The sequence below is a fragment of the Trichosurus vulpecula genome, chromosome 8 (genome assembly GCF_011100635.1).
Source record: "Trichosurus vulpecula isolate mTriVul1 chromosome 8, mTriVul1.pri, whole genome shotgun sequence".
Taxonomy (NCBI): Eukaryota; Metazoa; Chordata; class Mammalia; order Diprotodontia; family Phalangeridae; genus Trichosurus; species Trichosurus vulpecula.
The window spans coordinates 158,847,288-158,867,416 of record NC_050580.1 but is presented as its reverse complement, the minus strand read 5'-3'; the positions used below and the strand labels follow the sequence as shown (position 1 = coordinate 158,867,416).

The 20,129-nt window shown below is 39.1% G+C and overlaps 1 long non-coding RNA gene across 1 annotated transcript in view; it reads left to right on the top strand.

Annotated features, from left to right (window-relative positions):
- Positions 1-18,407, top strand: part of LOC118828735 — a 55,695-nt gene extending 37,288 nt beyond the window's left edge. Inside the window, exon 3 of the long non-coding RNA XR_005008967.1 lies at positions 18,343-18,407. This is a non-coding gene — a long non-coding RNA (uncharacterized LOC118828735). The remainder of the gene's footprint in view (positions 1-18,342) is intronic.
- Positions 18,408-20,129: the final 1,722 nt, after the last annotated feature.

Genomic DNA, 20,129 nt, shown 5'->3' with positions numbered 1-20,129 from the left:
TGGGTTATTTCCGGTGGTTCCTTAAAAACCAAAGATGACACATCTGTTTCCCTCCCCTCTTCCTTCTACTGCTGAATTACTCTTTTAAGGGTGGCTGCACAGTAATTTCTAACCTGAGGAAATGACTGTCTCACTTTCTTTTCCTAGTGGTCCTTACGGATTTTGTTTCTCCTTTTTGGTTCTTTTGTCATATGTTAAAGATCGGTTCAGACTAATACTTCTACTCCTTTGGAACTTCTGTTGGAGCAGTTGCTATGGCATGATCTTCAACATTCATATATTGTATCAATTTTTTCTTTCTCTAGGACTCTTTCCCAGGATTATTGACTAGATTGGACTTATTTTTCTTCATTTCAAAGGGCAGAGCCTATGGAATGCAGATTTTGGCTCAATACAAGAAAGAAATTCTTAACAATGAGCAGTGTCCCCAAATGGAATGGGTTATTTAGGAAAACAGTGAGTTCCTAAACATCAAGAGTATTCAAACAGAGCTTAGAACACTTAGTCATGGCAGATAGATTGAGTTCAAATCCTGTCTTTGACACTTTTTATAATCATAAGCAAGATACAACTTTTTAGAACCTAATCCCTCATATGTAACATGGGGATAATAACACACTACCTACCCCAGGGGGTTGTTATGACAAAGGTGTTTTGTTAAAACATCTCTGAGGTATGGCATCACATCTATCAGATTGGTTAATATGACAGAAAAGAAAAATGATAAATATTGGTGGGAATGTGGAAGAATGTGGAAAAGTTGGGATTCTTTTTTTTTTTTCTTTTTGGCAGGGCAATTGGGGTTAAGTGACTTGCCCAAGGTCACACAGCTAGTACATGTGTCAAGTGTCTGAGGCCGGATTTGAACTCAGGTCCTCCTGACTCCAGGGCCGGTGCTCTACTCACTGCGCCACCTAGCTGCCCCAAAAGTCCAGATTCTAATGCACTGATGGTAGAGTTGTGAACTGATCCAACTCTTCTGGAGAGCAATTTGGAACTATGCCCAAAGGGCTATAAAGCTATGCATACCCTTTAATCCAGCAATAGGTCTGCATCACAAAGAGATTTTTAAAAGGGAAAAGAACCTATTTGTACAAAAATATTTATAGCAGCTCTTTTTGTGGTGTCAAAGAACTGGAAATTGAAGGGATGCTCATCAGTTGGGGAATGGCTGAATAAGTTGTGTAATATGAATGTAATGAAATACTATTGTTCTATAAGAATTGATGAGCAGGCAGATTTAAAAAAAACCTGGAGAGACTTAAATGAACAATAATTATGATGTAAAGTGAAGTGAGCAGACCGAGGAGAACACTGTACACAGTAACATTGATATTATACAATAATCAACTGTGAATGACTTAACTATTCTCAGCAATACAATGATCCAAGACAATTCCAAAGCACTTATGATGAAAAATGCTATCCACCTCCAGAGAAAGAACTGGTAGAGTCTGAATGTATATCGAAGCATACTATTTTTCACTTTTTTCGTGTTTTTTTTTCGGAGGGGAGGGCTGTGTTTTCTTTCACAACATGACTAATATGGAAATATGTTTTGCACGATTGCACATATATAATCTATTATCAAATTGCTCACTGTCTCAGATATAGAGGGGAGGGAGGGAGAGAATTTGGAACTCAAATTTTTTTTTAATTTCAATTTATATATTTAACATATTTGGTTTTCAGCATTGATTTTCACAAGAGTTTGAATTACAAATTTTCTCCCCATTTCTACCCTCCCCCCCACTCCAAGATGGCATATATTCTGGTTGCCCTGTTCCCCAGTCAGCCCTCCCCTCTATCACCCCCCCCTCCCCTCTCATCCCCTTTTCCCTTCCTTTCTTGTGGGGAAGATAAATTTCTACACCCCATTGCCTGTGTATCTTATGTTTTAGTTGCATGCAAAAACTTTTTTTGTTTGTTTTTGAACATCTGTTTTTAAAACTTTGAGTGGAACTCAAAATTTAAACAATGAATGTCAAAAAATGTTTTTACATGTAATTGGGGAAAAAACAAAATGTTATTCAAAAGAAAAAATGAGGAAAATGTTTTGCAAACCTAAAATGCTATGTAAATATGAGTTATTATTATTCTTACCCTCCTGCCCCCAGTACACTGTATGCTCTTTTGGGGATAGAGACTGTTTCACTTTTGGCTTTCTATCTGCAAGATTTAGCACGGTTCCTGGCACGCGAGCAGGTACTTTTGATTGCCTTGTGATTGGTTTTGTTTTTATATCCTCAATACTTTGTGTAGTGCTGTGCATGTAGTAAGTGCTTAGCATATATTTGTTGTATTAAATTGGATTGAATTCATGTTTCAGGTAAGAGTTAGCCTAGATGACTTCTAAGATCCTTTCTAAGGCTAAGATTTTATTTTTATTTATGATACTGTGAATAGTTGACTTAGGGAACCTCTGACTCATTGGCTTCTGTGTAAAGGCAAGCTAAAAGATCTACATTCTTCAAAGAGCTTTAGATACATGGGATAAAAGCTATCCTGAGAACAGCTCCTAATTACCCAACAACAGTTGCATTGCCTGTATCCATGGGGAGAAAATGATTCATTTATAATGGAAATAGGGTCTTTAGAAATTGGTGATGGAAGGAAACAGTAGGGCTTTGCATGGGCCAGATTATAACACAAAAGTCTGAGGTTTTGTTGCTGGCAGATGTACATAATAAAGCAAGGAGTGAAGCTTGGTGCTTCATTTGGCCTCTTCTTGCCCTAACTTTATTTACCTACTGATTAAAAGGATCTTGAGTAGGAGATAGATTTCATCGTTGCAGGATCTATATGACTATTATGTGATGTGTGTTTTTTTTGTGGGGGCAGAGTTGCTAAAAAAGGTTTTGGGGTCAATAATAACCAGGGTATAGTAGGCATATCTTAATGCTAAATTGGACAGATGTTAGAGACCAGGGAATTCATATTAACATTAGATGTGTTAGAAAGGGTGAACTCACTCTGAGCCTCAGGAATTCTTCAAGTTTTTCTTGGTTTCCTGACCCTGTGTGGTGGGTAATGCCTTAGATGGGCATTAAAAAAATCTATGGAGAACATCTCAGCAATGGGGAGACCAACAGAACTGCCTAGCAGAGTTATTTGATCCAGTAGAGGTAATGCACCTTAGGTACGACACCCAACAGAGAGCAGTGCAGTGATGTCTTCAGAGGACATTAGGTTCTCTTTATCACCAGAGGTAGGAATTACCACATCACACATGTCTCCTGACCACGTGAGTTCCTGTGTGTGTTCTTTCCATTTATATGCTCTAGCAACATGGGTTCCCAGTATATATTTCTTTATACATGCTCCCTAGTGATGTCTGTTTCTTATGTGTGTGCTCTCCGTGTGTTTTCTGTAGTTACATGTACTCTCTGGATGTGTGCCCTGGTAAGTGTGGTGCTCTGTGAGAGAGTAAATCTATTCTGTGTGTACATGGGAGAGTGGAGGTGGGGAAGGAGGGTGGATAGTTCCTTATCACAGCTTGACATGCTGTTCCATTAAGTGTTCTTTTGCTTTGAAGTAATGTGTTTTCTCGCTAGCTGGTGAAATTAAGCACATTTGTGCGGCCTCATTAGTTATAGTTTTGAGTGAGTATTGAGCCACAGAAGTGCCTCGCACTTGGGCTAGCTTTTCTGGGTTTGCACATAAAGGGGAGGGAGGCTAGATGCTACAGTTATATTTCATCTGAAACAGGTTTAGCCAGTAGACTCAAAGTATTGTACTCTCCTTCCTCACTTTCATTGAGAACAGCTGGGTACAACCAACATAAATTGGTGTATGTTGAAGGAAGTTTTCTGAGATCCTGTAGTAGCAAATGGCATATTCTTTGAAATAATTTGCATGGTGCTTCAGGCTTTCTTTTTATTCAGAATAATGTTCAAAACTTTTTTAAACCATATTTTAGCTTCAGGGAGAAAGCTCACTGTTGTATTAACTTGACTATGACCATGTCATATCATTGATAAAATTCTAAGTTTTTTTTTTCTTACATTAATAAGGCTCAGGTGGTACCTTGATAGGCCAGACCACAGAAGGTCGGAATGAGGAGTCCAGGCAGAATTTTTTGGGTAGTATGGGCATCACAACATGGGAGCTAGACTAGGGGCTGGTTATTTCATGGGTGAGCATACAGGAACATGAGTCTGAAGGTAGAAGATCAGCTATTGAGAAGAAAAGACAAGCAGAATGTAACTCTATAAACTGAATCCAAGATCCAATGTGTCTAGCTAAGTCTAAGCCCAAGGCATCCATATAGGAGAGATCTAAGAAGTCAGGCAGTTAGTTGATTTTCGGGCAGTCAAGGAATTAGGGATCCAGTCATGGAGAGTTAATAGTTCAAGAACAAAAAAATCTAGATCCCACTGAGATTTAGTTACAGGGTAACACGACATAAACTCAACTCTTTGGGCCTTGTGGTAGGGGACAGGGGCTTGGCCACAGAGGAACAAGACCAGAACTCAGATATTGGAGAGATGGGGTTAAAAATCACAACAGACCAACTACAAGGCTGAATACTGAGCTTATAAACTCCCGCCCCAAGATCTTTAGTATACCCTTGACTTTGGACAAGATTGGTTCAAAGTCTGTTTTTGAGGCCATAGATACAGGTGGGAATTAGCCAGGTTCTAAGATTAGAGATGTACAAGGGCAGAGGCCAATCAGGGCTTGATACCTCTAATGCTCCAGTTCCCATCTAAGTACCTAATACATGTGAACTTTTTTTCCCCTTTCGTTGTCATCTTCCAGAGCACCACATCTCCTAGGAGATTTTATTTACTTCACAGATTACATTCTATTTCATCGGCTGCTCTGCCTCTAACAAATAGTACAATCCATGTAGATGAACTCAATGTACCTAATACTGATGAGGGAATTTAAGCACCAAGAACATTTACCAAGATCCTGAATTTTTTTTTTGGATGCACATAGGAATGATAGGAGAATCACAGGGGACTGCTTCTACACAGAATAATCTAATTGAGGGAACTTTATCACTTTTCTTTTTATCATTTTCTAAAATTCACTGGCTCACCAACTTTCATTTCGACATCCCTAAATCATTTGTTCTTATTCATAATAACAGCGAAACTGGTTACTCTGTTCCATCCTTTGGCAGTGGTAAACATTTCTGATTCATTTCTAATTCAACACAAAGCTGTTTATTTCACTACTAAACAAAAAAGGAAAGAATGTGAGCATATGGTTATCTTACCAGGAATGAAATGAAACCAAATTTAAACTAGGGAAGGGAGAGGGAGAAAAATACTCAGATACAGCTGCTAACCCATATATAAATGTGAGCTTTTAATGGGGTTCTTTTGGGGCTATGGGTTGGATTAAATAGCCACTGAGACCCTCTCCAACTCTGAAATTCTGTGATTCTCTAAAGTTATAGGGTTATAGAATTTGGTGTCACATAAAAATGAAACAACAAATGAAAAAACTACAAACTTTTTAATAGAGCTGCCTAGAGGTTCAGCCTACCTTGGAGAAGCATGTATGTTTATATGTGTCTGTGTGGAGAATGAGTTCCCCATCACCAGAAGAGGTGGCCATTTATTGGGGTTGTTGTAAACAATACTCATAATTTCAGCGGAGATTGACTTGAAATGTCTCAACTCTAAAATTCTATGAAGGGTGGTTAAAATCCTCCATTTATCATGTTGTTGAAAAGTATTCCAGTAGTCACAGAATCACACAATTTCATCTCTGTAACTCCCCTAACAAATAGTCTTCCATCCTTTACTTATGTGATAGGGAACCCATTACCAGTTGAACTAGCCCGATCCACTTTAGGACCGTTCTGTTACTGTTAGGAAATTTTTCCTTATACCATTTCAAGTCTACTTCTCTGCAGTTTCCAGCCATGACTCCTAGTTATACTCTTCATGACCAAGAAAACCAATCTTTTTTTTAAATTTTATTTTTCCTCTTTATTTATTTAAAATATTTAGTTTTCAGCATTGATTTTCACAAGAGTTTGAATTACAAATTTTCTCCCCATTTCTACCCTCCCCCACTCCAAGATGGCATATATTCTGGATGCCCTGTTCCCCAGTCAGCCCTCCCTTCTGTCACCCCACTCCCCTCCCATCCCCTTTTCCCTTCCTTTCTTGTAGGGCAAGATAAATTTCTATGCCCCATTGCCTGTGTATCTTATTTTCTAGTTGCATGCAAAAACTTTTTTTTTTGTTTTTGAACATCTGTTTTTAAAACTTTGAGTTCCAAATTCTCCCACCTCCTCCCTTCCCACCCACCCTCCCTAAGAAGTCAAGCAATTCAACATAGGCCACGTGTGTATCATTGTGTATAACCCTTCCACAATACTCATGTTGTGAAAGACTCACTGTATTTTGCTCCTTCCCAACCCATCCCCCTTTATTGAATTTTCTCCCTTGACCCTGTCCCCTTTCCAAAGTGTTTGTTTTTGATTACCTCCACCCCCATCTGCCCTCCCCTCCATCATCCCCCCCTTTTATTTTCTTTTTCTTCCTCCCTCTTCTTTCCTGTGGGGTAAGATACACAACTGAGTAGGTATGGTATTCTCTCCTCAGGCCAAATCTGATGAGGGCAAGATTCACTCATTCCCCCCTCACCTGCCCTCTCCCCTCCTCCCCCAGAACTGCTTCCTCTTGCCACCTTTATGTGAGATAATCCACCCCATTCCATCTCTCCCTATCTCCCTCTCCAAATGTGTTCCTCTCTCATCCCTTAATTTGATTTTATTTCTTTTAGATATCTTCCCTTCATCTTCAACCCACCCTGTGTCCTCTCTCTCTCTCTCTCTCTATGTATATATATATACGCACACATATATATATACCCATACATATATACATACATATACATTCACTTATACATATATATATATATATACATATACATAAACATATACATATATATGCATATTCCCTTCAGCAAGAAAAACAATCTTAACCTTTCTACACATTACCTCTTCCAGGACTTCAAAAATGCTATCTTGTCCCTCTGTAATATTCTCTTCTCTAATCTAAACACAGCTATAGTTATCTCTTCCATATAGTCGTGTATAGGGGTACGGCACCCCAGCAATCTGGAAAATCCACATAAAGTTCTTTGGCCCATCTGTCATACCAGAGAAGAAGTCTGAATCTGATCTCATCATTCCTCTGCTCAAAAGCCATCAATGGCTCCCTACTGCCTCTGTTCTAAAACATAAACTTGTTAGCTTGACCTTTAGAGTCTTCAACATTCTGGCTCCAGCTTGTCTTTCTAACCTTATCTCATATCACTTCTGTTCATGTTTTCTGTGTTCTAGACAACCTGGCGTGTTAGCTGTTTGCTGAAATCAGCATTCCATCTCTTGTTTCCATGCATTTTTATAAGCCATCCCCTACATTTGGAAGGCACCTAGGTCACACAGTGTATAGAATGCTGGGTCTAGGATCAGGAAGACTCCTCTTCCTGAGTTCAAATCCTGCCTCAGACACTTATGAGCTGTGTGACTCTGGGCAGGTCACTTAACCCTGTTTGCCTCAATTTCCTGTAAAATGAGCTGGAGAAGGAAATGGCAAACCACTGCAGTATCTTTGCCAAGGAAACCCTAAATGATGTCATGAAGAACTGGACACAACTGAAATGACTAAACAACAAAAATAACATATTTGGAGTATACTCACTCCTTTCCTCTACCACTCAGAATCCTTAAGATGGCCCACAGGTTGGTTTAACGCCCTCTTTTTAGTGAAGTCGCCTTTGATTCTCTTTGTCGTTAGAGCTCCTCTCCTTTTGAGGGCAGAGACTATTTCATTTTTTATCATTACTGTCTTTTGCACGCAACGTGAACTTAATTGAACCATTCCAGTATTTTAAGTTGTTATCCAGAAATACAAATGCCTTTTTCCGACACCAGCTTTTTAAATGGCTGTTTCTAAATGGTTCCCAAACTCATATGAAACCCTTGCTTTCAGTTCACTAATTAGTCATTGATTAGCGATTGAGATCAATCTCTGATAGTGATGAAAATGCTACCAGCGTCCCTAAGGCCTTCAATTTCTTCTAGGCCACCATAATCTCTTACAATGCTTCCTAGGTTCTTTCTGGTGGTATAATTTTTCCCATGTGAATCATTAGGAAAGGTTAATCATCATTAGATTTTAGAAATCATCTTCTAAATGGTTTGCTTTTCCATTGCTCATATCAGGTTGACATATTGCTACCTTGGTACCCCTCATTAGGGAGTTACTAACCACCTCCCTTTGTACTTTTTTTCTATGACTATTATTGGATGACTTTTTTTTCTTGATGATACCTGTGAACCTATATAATTATTTCTTAGAACAGAAGACATTTTCTTCTACCATGGTGCAGAGGAAAGCATGCTGAATATAGAATAAGAGGACCTAGGTTTGAATCCTGGCTTTGCTTCTACTAACTGTGTGATCTTGGACAAATCATTTCATCTCTCTGGGCCTTGGTTTCTTCATCTGTAAAATGAGGGCATTCGACTAGAGGGCCTCTAAGGTCTCTTCTGGTGTTAAATCTACAATTTCATGATCTTCAGATGGTCCAGCTCCACCTTCTTTAGGAAGAACTTCGTATCTATTGCATAACTCCAGACCTTCAGTGGGTCTTCTTCCCTCCTTTCTCCAAGTGATCTTCTTCCATCTTCCAACCTTCTGATAATGGTAAAAAATTCCCCTGCCTATTCAGATCCCATTTCCTTTTTGGTTTCTCCTTTAAAATACATATTCTACTCTTTTAAGGATCATTTCATTCTCCCTGATAACCTGGATGGCAGATAACTTGTGGTCCTCCAATCCTTTTACCTACACTAATAGGGCAACCCACTTGCATTTTGTGCATACCTTGCTGTTCCTAGATACTGGCAGGAGCACAAATATAATATACTCTCTTCAGGTCATTACAAAATTTGTCTTATCCTTCATCCTTACTTAAAACAGAACAAGACATTAAATATTCTGTCTTTCTTGTTGATAGCTCGGTTGGGATAACATGATGAATTCCTGTGTGCTGGACTGTGGCTCATCTTAATTCCAAGGTTAAGGCAGAAAAAGGAAAATATTTATTTACTTCTCCCCTGCTGAAAGAATTTCTTTGTTTTTACTTGAAGTGGGAAAAAATGTTTCCAGATATTCTGCCACGTAGGTAACCTGGTGACATAAAGAATTTTCAAAATATTGGAAAAAACCCAAGTTACAGCTTTTACACTTATATCTACTCATGCCGTGGGAAGAAACCTTGCAGTTATCTTTGTTCAATAACTGCTGTCCTAGGTGGGTTTAAAAACATTAGTTCATTGTAGATATAAAGTCTGCTATCAGCTACTCAACCTATCTCTGATATAAGCAGTTAAGGAGTCTCTGGGCAGAAGCTTCAGATGATTAGCCAGGGCCATTGTATAAAATAGAGATGAAACACATGGCTGGAAAAAGACTGTCAAAGGGAGAGTCCTGCTGCAGATGCAAAGATAGGATAGGCCTTTATTTTGGAAATCCTTTGAGTGATCCCCAATGCGCATAAGACACACAAACTTGGAGCTCAAATCCAAGGCCTTTGCTTCTAGATTATAAGCTGTCATTCCACAGTGGGGAGGGACAGAACAATTGAGAGGAGGATGCTAAGGAGGCAATTAGCACCTAAATTTTGATAATAAACTGAGAAAATTAGGTAAGTAGCCAGCAGCTGAGAAAAAAAACGCTTGGGGGCAGGGAAGAAAAATTGAATGAAGCCTTACTAAGAATCAATCAATTAATACACATTTATTAAGCCCTTACTACATGCCAGTCACTATACTAGATACTATTCCTGCCTTGAGGCAGGAACTTACTTTCCTCTATAAGGGGGGACCAAGCATTTATTAAGGGCCTACTGTGTGCCAGGCCTGGACTTTAGGAAGTCCTCTTTGACAAGCTAGGTGGACAGTGGAGAAGGGATTGACTTGAGGAGGGAAGAACAATTGGAAGGCTATAGTAATATTCCAGGTGATATTGGGTTGAGGGTCTGAGATACACCGGCAGTCCCCTGGAATCCTTCCCCTTCTTTCCTCTGCCTCCTGACTTCCTTCAAGACTCAGGTCAAATTCCATTTTTTTTGTAGGAGGACTATCCCAATCTCCCCGTCCCCCTACTACCTTCTATCTAAGATTGGTATTTACTTATTTATTTGTGTACTGCGTTCCTCATTAGAATGTGAACTCCTTTGGAGCAGGGATTGTATTTTATAAAGCAAAGGCAGCTGATGGTTCAGTGGATCGAATCTGGCCTCAACACTTATTAGCTGTGTGCCTATGGGTCTACCTCAGTTTCCTCAACTATAAAATGGGGATAATAATGGCACCTACCTCACAGGGTCCTGGTGAGGATAGAATAATATTCATAAAAGCACTTAGCACAGTGCCTGGCACACAATAGACACTATATCGATGCCTATTGCTTTTCTTTTCCCTTCTCCTTCCTCTTCCTGTTCCCTTCCTCTCTCTTTCCTTCCCTGGCACATTGTTGCTCAATTGTTCAGTCATTTCCAACTCTTTGGGACCCCATGGACCATATTGTCCATGAGGTTTTCTCGCCACAGATACTGAGGTTTCCTTCTCTGGTGGATTAGACTAGAGAGAAAATCATTAAGACCTGATCTATGATTAAAGATGTGGGCTGAACAAATAAGGAGGTGAGGGTTACTCTGGGATTTCAAACCTGGGTGACTAGAAGGATGGTAATGCCCTTGACAGAAATAGGGAAATTTGGAAGAGAATGGGTTTTGGGGAAAAGAAATGAATTCTTTTTTGAATGTGTTGAGTTTGAGATGCCTAAGGGATATCCAGTAGGAAATGTCCAGTGGGCAGTTGGTGATACAGGTTCAGAGCTCTGGAACAAGACTAAGGCTGGATAGATAGATCTGGAAGAAACACTTGTCATAAAGAACAGTGAAGTTTAGTGATAAGTGTCCTTGACTTGTATCATGAATACTCTCCTGGAACTTCTTTGGATGTTCCACTGTTATATATAGAAATTGAAACTTATCAAACTATTTGTTTAATTTTTAATAAAAACTATTGTTGTGTTTGGAAAATGCACCAGGTTGATGATGATTGCTAAGAACCTGCTTTTCTCAGTTATCTATGCCCGAGGAAAGCTTGACCTATGGGCAAATACTTAAGGTACTATTATGATGCTTTGGAGGATTTAATTAGCCTTGCCTCTTAACCTCAAACCTAATTTAATGGCAGCAAATGTCTAGGTAAATTGGCTTAAAACAAGGGCAAATACTACCCGAATTCAGCAAAACACATGCCTGGCAACCAAACAGGTACATTTTCCAGTTATTGGTGGTTTGATACAATTCACCTTTTCCATTATTGCATTATGTGTAGAGAGCCTGGAAATCTCATTGCACTGGAAGTATCGGCAGCATTCGGTGAAGTGAGTCTACTGGTCCCGATTATAATGTTGGCATTATAGTTCAGGAGCTCTGATACTTGGAAATACTCAGAAAACTCCATCTCTCTTAAGGTTTATTGGTGATGGGCACTGAAGTTCCATTCTGCCAATTGTTAGCATTTAAAATGCACGAATAAAAGCGAAACCAGTTCAAAATGTCCATCGTGTGGTTTCTTTCTCAAAGCTTTATTTCTTCTTAAGCAATTTGGTGTGTCCACTTTCTCCCCATTCATGCCACTTCCTAGCTACTTCATCTTCATTTATTCTGTTTCTGCTCTGTCTTCCAGGGATGTTGTAAGCTAGGAAGAATGAAGGATTAATAAGAAGCATCATTAATCATACTTAGGCCCAGCACTTACATAGTTGAGAGGCACATTGTACGTGGACTTATAGAATCATAGGATTCTGTTTTTGTTATTTATTCTCCACTTTCTGCTCTTTTATTTCCCCAATATTATCATCTCCTGCCAAGAGGTGGGTTTTTTGTGTTACCTGTATTCCTGCAGCCCCTTCATTTTGTTCTCTTGCTGTATTGGTATTTGTTTCTCTTCTCTTCACATCATTTGTTTTCTGCTGAACGTTTAATCACATTTTCTCCCTTCCCCCCCAATATCAGCCTCAAGTCCACCTTAGTCAGTGTTTTCTGGTCTATTTAAAACTAAACAGATTTAATACCAAGAGGCCTTAAGGCTTGGGACTGCTGAGTTGGTAATAATAATGATAGCTCACATTTTATAGAGTGTTTTAAGGTTTACAAATCATTTTCTTCACAAGCTCCTTGAGAATAGGGGCTGCTTCATTTTTTGTATCCCTGCTATCTGACGCATAATAGGTGTTTAATAAATGCTGATTGATTGATGACCGCTGTGAGTGAGCTTGTATAAATATTTTAAGCCACCTTATACAACTGAAAAAAATCAAAGGTCTGAGACTTACAAGTGATTTGTATAAGGTCATATTGTTAGTAGAATGATAGTGCAGTGGATAAAGTGCTGTGTCTAGAGTCAGGAAGACCCATCTTCTTGAGTTCAAATCTGATCTCAGACCTGCCTGACCTTGGCCAAGTCACTTAATCCCATTTGCCTCAGTTCCTCATCTCAATTGAGGTGAGTTTTTAAAGGAAACTAGGGATTCTTAGAGATGAAAGTTAAGTGGGAGTATATTCCAGGCATGGGCCTATGTAGATGTATAAAGATGCGAGATATGATGTGTGTGAAGAATTACAAAAAGTCCAGTTTGGCCATACGGTGGGTGGATCAAAGTGAATAATGTATAATAAGTATGGAAGGGTTGGAGTTAGGTTGTTAAGGAGTTTAGATACCAAACAGAATAGTTGTATTTGAGCTCAGAGGTAACTAGGAGCCTCTGGAGTTCATTGAATAGGGGATTGATGTGGACTTGGGTAGCTTTTTTTGGCAAATAGATTGGAGAGGGGAGAGGCTTGAGTCAGGGAGAGTCATTCAGAGGCTATTGCAATAGTTCAGGAAAGAGCTGATGAAAGCCTGATCTGGGAAGGTAACATTGTGAACGGAGAGGAGACAGATGCAAAACAGATGTGAGGTAGAGGGGACAAGACTTGAAGACGGAAGAGTTAAAGAGTTGATTGGGAATGACTCCTGGGAAGGCAGACTCCTCCTGTCACAGTCTTTTAGAAATATTAAGGAAATGTTTCCCCCAGAATTCTAGTCTGAAGGCTTTGGACTAGTCTGGGTGAGAAACCATATCACCTAAACAAGGCCCTCTTCTCCCTCCCTTACCAAAGACCCAACCACTTTCTTTGAGGAAACTATTAAAAAGTTTTCCCATTTAAAATAGTTAGGGTAGAAGCAGTACCCTTACCCAATGCCTTGTCTGGATTAGGGGAACGATCAGTTTAAGAGAAGAGAGAAGCCTTTCATTACTTCAGTTAATGGAAATATCTTTTGAGTCCACCTATGACCTGCTAGAAAAGACAATGTTTGGAGGGAATGGTCAAAGGGAGTGTTCTTCATGGTTAAGTGACCATTGTTTTGTTTGATGAAGCACATTATTATCTAAAATCTTGCTTAATCTTGAATTTGGACTGTGGAGTTTTGTCTCTTTTCTGGGAATGATATAAATTATAATGCCAAAATGGCTTGTCTTAGAGAATTTTGAAATAATGGGGAAACTGTCCATTTTTGGATCCCTTTCCTTTTTTCTCAGCCAGAAATTCTTAATCTGGGGATTATGAGCTTTTTAAAAAAGTTTTGAAAATGATATTTTATATAATATTTATATATTTTAAAAATATATTTTATAGTTTATTTTTATTATATATTATATATAATATAATTATTTTATTATACTTTTATATATTTGTGATATGCATAACATATTTCTATGTCATTCATAAAAATAGTTTTTTTATAATGCTCTGCATTTTATTTTATGCAATTTAAAACATTCTTCTGAGAAGGGGTCCGTAGACTTTACCAGACTGCTAAAGGGATCCATAACACAAAAAAAGGTTAAGAACCCCCTCTCTAAGTGGAAGATGCTTAGAATTAGTTTAATATAAAATAATAAAAATTGTTTCTGACAGGCTTGTGACTAAAATGCAGAGTGCAAAATTTTCTCCCATACATTCTAAATGATCTGCTTAAGCCCCTAAGTTTTTCCAGTGGACACCATAGGGGGAGAGCTCACGGGATGACTTGAAAAACTGGTTTCCTTTGCTCCCTCTCTTGATATCTCTAGATAAATAGAAACAGTGGGGAGGGAGCTCAATTCATTGAGTTATCATTGTGGATGTAATCCTGTCACAGTCTATACAGTCCCCTGTTCCAGCCTTGCCTTTACTTCTCCAAAAAGCTGACTATATAGAAAAGAACTAAGAAATCCAGAAGGAACTGCTCACATTTGAGGTATGGAGGCATGCCATCTTGTAGGGGCATGGTGGCACCATCTTGTAGGGGCATGGCATCCCATTGTTGTCCATTTACAAATGGAGCTCCTCCAGACTCTGGAAGCACATTCAATGTCAGATGTGGTAGGCATTGTTCTTCAGTAGGTTCAACTTTGCTATCACTTCTTTTCTGGGATATAGCAATCTGCAGGCAGATGTGCTGCTGTGAAAAGCTGAATTTAGAAGCCCAAGGGATCAATCACCGTGACAGTACTTTCTACAGACTATAAACTTTGCAGCTAGTGAACCTCAGCCAGAGCTATTATATCAGTAGGCATGATATGACTGTACTCAGGCATATTTGTCTGTCCTCCAAGTGTTCACGGTTCCATCAACCAATGGAAGGTCAGTCTTAGATGGGCTTCTGTACTTCTCTCACATTTGCATGTCCCTCCTGGAAAGGCTTGCAATGATGCTCCATCCCTGATGTGATAGCTCAGTATCAGGTCCTGTGAGTCTGATCAAGACATTCTACACCATCACTTTTGACTTTTTTAGTGGCTGCAACTCTGACACTGTATTTTCTGGCCTGGGCTATTGTAAGACCTTTCTGATTGGTCTCTCTGCTTCAAGTCTCTCTCCACTTTAATGCACCTTTCAATGTGATCTTCCTAAAATTCAGGTCTGATCATGCCACACTCCTCCTCAGTGAATTCCAATGGCTCCCTATTACCTTTAGGGTCAAATATCAATTGCTGACTTTGGCATTTGAAGTCTTTTACAGTTACTTTTCTAGTCTTTTGGACAGTTCGCTTCCCCCTAAGTGCTCTATGATTTATGACAAAGGGTTTGCTATTCTTTACATAGGACACTCCATCTTCCCACTCCTGTGTCTTTTCCCTGGCTCTCCCCTGTGTCTGAAATGTTCTTTATTTCTCAATCCTACCTTCTGGAGTCATAGTTTCATTAAAGACTCAGCTCAAATCCCACCCTCTGTAGGGGGCCTTTTCTGGTCCCTCTGCTACTGCTAGCACTTTCCTCTCTGAGATTACCTTTCTTTCCCAGAGGTATCAAACTCCCTAGAGCAAGCTGATTAAAACATAACTGAGAAATGTTTGACAAAATAAATAAAAATACAATATAACACAGATAATGTTAAATTGTTGTTTTCTAAGTTATGTGGGATCTGTTTCTATATGAGTTTGACACTGCTCTATACACTCTATAGATTATATGTGTGTGTGTGTGTGTGTGTATCTGTATCATGTACATAGTTATTTGCATGTGGTTTTTCCTATTAGAATGGGATTTCCTTGGATAAGGGCTGTGTTTTTGCTGTTCTTTATTATTCTCAGCTCTTAGTAAGTGTCTATCACATAGTAAACGTTCAATCATTGCTTGTTGACTACCTGACTGTCTGGCTCATCCAATCATTCAAATTGTGTTTTGGTGCTGAGGATTCACAGGACTTTATGAAAAATCACTGCATGGTCCTATAAGAAAAACATCAGGAGGACTAAATATCTCAGAGTGTGCTGAGACTTGGAAGGAAAGCTAAGGATAACAGAGGTGGATTAAAGCTGCGTAGGACCACAGCTTGGGGGAATAGGATGAGGATAACCGATGACAGAGAAAATGGAGCCGCTTAACTTTTATTTTCCTTCTGTTTTCTTTGTCAGAGACTGATCTTTGGATTGGAAACGACAGAACAAAAAACAGATAATAAGCAGGGGATGCCTGAGTTAAATTAGGGCATAGTAAGAAAGAGACTATGTACCCTTTATGAGTTCAAGTCACTGGGCCCAGCAAACACACAGAACATGTATGACTCTTGAATCAGTGTGTCAAGTTAAGGGCCTACTGTATGGCAGGCACTATGCTAAGCCATGGGGATACAAAAAAGGGCAAAAAACATTCCCTGTCCTTGAAGAGTTTGGACTGACTATAGAGAACTGGAGACGTACTACAGTGTTGGAAAATGGAAGATGTTTAGGTTTCAAAAAATGAAGAGAATAAAGTTTACATACTATAAGCCAGTTAATTTACCTATTCTGTTTTTGCATATCAAAATCCTCTGGACACTCTATGGTCCAGTTGACGTGCTATCTCATCTGTGTACCTTGCCCCAGCCAATAGTGATTACTCCTCCCTCCAAACTTCCTTCACAGTAGCAACAAAGATGAACCTTGAATGGGGTTAAGCTGAGAAAAGCTTTCTCAAATTCCTTGTGGATTAGCTAGGATGAGAGGACCATAGATTTAGAGGTGGAAGGGACTTTAGAGGACATCTAGTTCAATCTATCATTTTCCACATGAGGAAACTGAGGTTCAGATGGAGAAGTGACTTGCCCAGAGTTACACAGGTTATAAATAGCAAATCTAAGATTTGAGCCCACCGCTATTTACCCCAAATCCTGTGGTGATTTATTTGAGGTGGAAAAGGGGAGTCAAGATTTCTCAAATAGTGGCTTCTCTGATGAGTTCTTAATTCCTGATAGGGTTCTCCTCTTTATTGCTGTACCAGAAAATGGTTGATGAGGTAGGCTGTAAGAGCTCCTGAGAGAGGAGAGATTGCCATCTTCTGTACGGGTCCCAACTAACTCACCCTAGCCATGCCCAAGCTCAGTGGTCCAGGCTAGTGTTCTACCTGGGCAAAGCAGGCTTTATCCAATTCCATTGCTCGTGTGTAGGCATGTCTATGTATAGCCTCCTCCCTACCCCTCTCGTAATGTTGTAGGGGAATGTTTAGGGCATCCCTTGACAGTTTTATGGCAACCTAGTTTTTCCTACCATCCCAGTTTCAAGAGTATGGTTGTCCTTATTATTTCCAGTACCAAGCTGCATTTTTAAAGAACTATAGTCTTGATTCTTTCACTTGCAACATGATCAAAGCTCATTTGAAAGTTGATTTTGAATTGAATCAGGCTCAGATGCTTAAAAACTGGGCTTTGCCAATTCTTAATTAAGTACAATTCTTAATCTAACATCTAAATTATAAGAGGAATTGCTTTTCTAACAATATAGGTAATACAATGTTAACCAAGTTGTACAATATAAGAAAATTTAGAAATATAGCTACACCACAAGCAATTATCATGGATTTAAAACTTGAAACAGAACCAATTATTTACCAATCAGGTGACCATAACTTAGTTGGATGAGCAAATCAAATCTGGATTCACAATCACTAGTGGTAACATTTTCATTTCTAAGACCCAATACTATTTACATTTTAAAAGAAAAGATTATTATCCATAAATCCACATTTTTTTGAAGACACAGTGACAGAGATGGATAAGGTGTATCTTCTTGGTTACTTGATGTTAAGACAATCTGTCTATATTCACCTACAAAGTGATGCACACGTATGGAACAGGGGCAGTAATTGGCTCACTCAGTGCAGTGCTCTGGGAATGTCTTTCAGCTACTGGTTTGTGCTGACTGTGACAAACTCAGCCCTGGATCATGGGCTGTCTGGCTTCTCAGGGATGTTGTCCAAGTTAATCTGACCAAATTAATTACCAACATAGGGGTCACTCAAGAAGTTAACTCATTATTAGCACTGGCTTATGAAATTTAAAAAAAAACTTTGTTTTTCTATTGGCAAGTATTTATTTTCTCTTCCTCTCACCTCTATGCCCAGGGGTGAAAAATGAAAAAACAAAACTCTTGTAACAAATATACATAGTCAAACAGGCAGATTTCCACATTGGCCATATTAAAAATGTATATCTCATTCTTCATATTTGTCTATTGACTCACTGTAGGGAGATGATTGGAATCATTGGTCCTCTAGAATCATGGTTGGTCCTTGCATTGGTCAGAGTTCTTACTTCTTTCAAAGTTGGTTGTTTCTGCAATCTTATAGTTAGAGTATAAATTGTTCTCCTGGCTTTGCTATTTTTCTTCTGCATCAGTTCCTCCAAGTCTTCCCAGATTCTCTGAAGCTACCTCCTTCTTATGACACACTGGTATTCCACTATATCCATATGTCATAATTTATTCTTTTTTAATCTCTTTTTAGTGCTGATGAGCGATTTGATGCTACATTTCATACCAATGTTTTAGTGAATTCTTCGGGACATTGTCAATACCTCCCTCCAGGTAAGGTGTGTGTGTGTGTGTGTGTGTGTGTGTATGTATGTGTGTATGTGTGTGTAAGTTTACAAAAGAATTTAAGGGTGCTTTGTCCATGTATGTCGCAGACCTGCATCATTGAATGAAGGCATGACCAATACTTTTTGCTTATGTGACAGCCTTGCTCTGTCAAAGGACACTCCTCTCCAGGTACTGCCTATATGCTACTGTCAGTTTCTTATATTGCTAGTGCTTAGTGATGTTAGCTCTTCTCCGCAGGCCAGGTCTGCCTTTGAATGCCCCTTTGCCTTTGAATCTTAGGTGAAGTCAGCACTGCCTACCATACCACATCCCTTCTTTCTTTTTTTTTTTTGAAGTACTTTTTTAGGTTTTTTTTTTTTTTTGGCAGGGCAATTGGGGTTAAGTGACTTGCCCAAGGTCACACAGCTAGTACACGTATCAAGTGTCTGATGTTGAATTTGAACTCAGGTCCTCCTGAGTCGAGGGCCAGTGCTCTACTCACTGCGCCACCTAGCTGCCCCACCCCTCTTCTTTCTTTTAACTCATAAAACACACACAGGCAAAAACTGAAGAAACAAGAGTTGCTTAAATTATTATTGAATCAACAAGAATTGTTTAAATTCAGAATTGATTAAAACAAGAGGCCAAATCTTACTCAAACCTCCTAGCCTTAAACAAAGCAGAACCAAAAGTATTAACAAACAAGTCAATAAGATGCTTTTGATCTCTATCCCTTTCTGGGTCTGTCTGAAATTCAGTCACTTTGGGACTGATTTAACTCATATTTTAAAGAAGTTTTCTCACCTTCACTCATTGTCCAATCTGCTGGATTAATCTCTCTGCCCCATTTCTCCCCTTCAACACAATATAGTAATTATCATATTCTGTATATCACAAGCCTCTGCCCTCCCTTTCCCTGCTTCTTTTAGATTATAAGCTCCTTGGGGGCAAAGACTTTCTTTTGTCTTTACTATGTTCTACAAATACTTTATACGTGGCAATGTGCTCTAAAGGTGGTTCATTAATACCTACTAAATTAAATTGGTGAATTGATTATCTCTATTACTTTTATCATATTATGTATTCAGAGGGTTGAGAAACAGAATGGATATACAGGGGCAAGTAGGTAGCACAGTAGATAAAGTACTGGACCTGAAGTCAGGAAGACTCATCTTCCTGAATTCAAATTGGACTTCAGAGACTTAGCAGCTATGTGATCCTGGCCCAGTCACTTAACCCTGTTTGCCTCAGTTTCCTCATCTGTAAAAATGAACTGGCGAAGGAAATGGCAAACCACTTCAGTATCTTTGCCAAGAAAATTCTAAATAGGGTCATAAAGAGCTGGACATGACTGGACAATGACAAATGAAGATACATTAAAAATGCAATCTAATCATTTATGGGAAAGAAATAATTGATGAATTGTGCCCTGATCATAGATTTAGAGCTGGAATGGAGCTTTGCAGTGATATCACTTGACCTCTTTATTTTAAAATTGAGTAAACTGAGGCCCAGAGGTTTTGAAGTGGCCCCTGCTCTCTAGGTCACACTGGGAGTAAGTAACCAAGTAAGGACTCAAACCCAGGCTCTCCACCTTCGTGTCTAGCACTGCATCAAGCTTCCTCTTTCTTACCAGGCTTTGTTGACCCACTTCCTAGCATTGGTTCTCATTTTCAGCAGCATACGTGATATTGGTATAGATAAAGTAAGGAA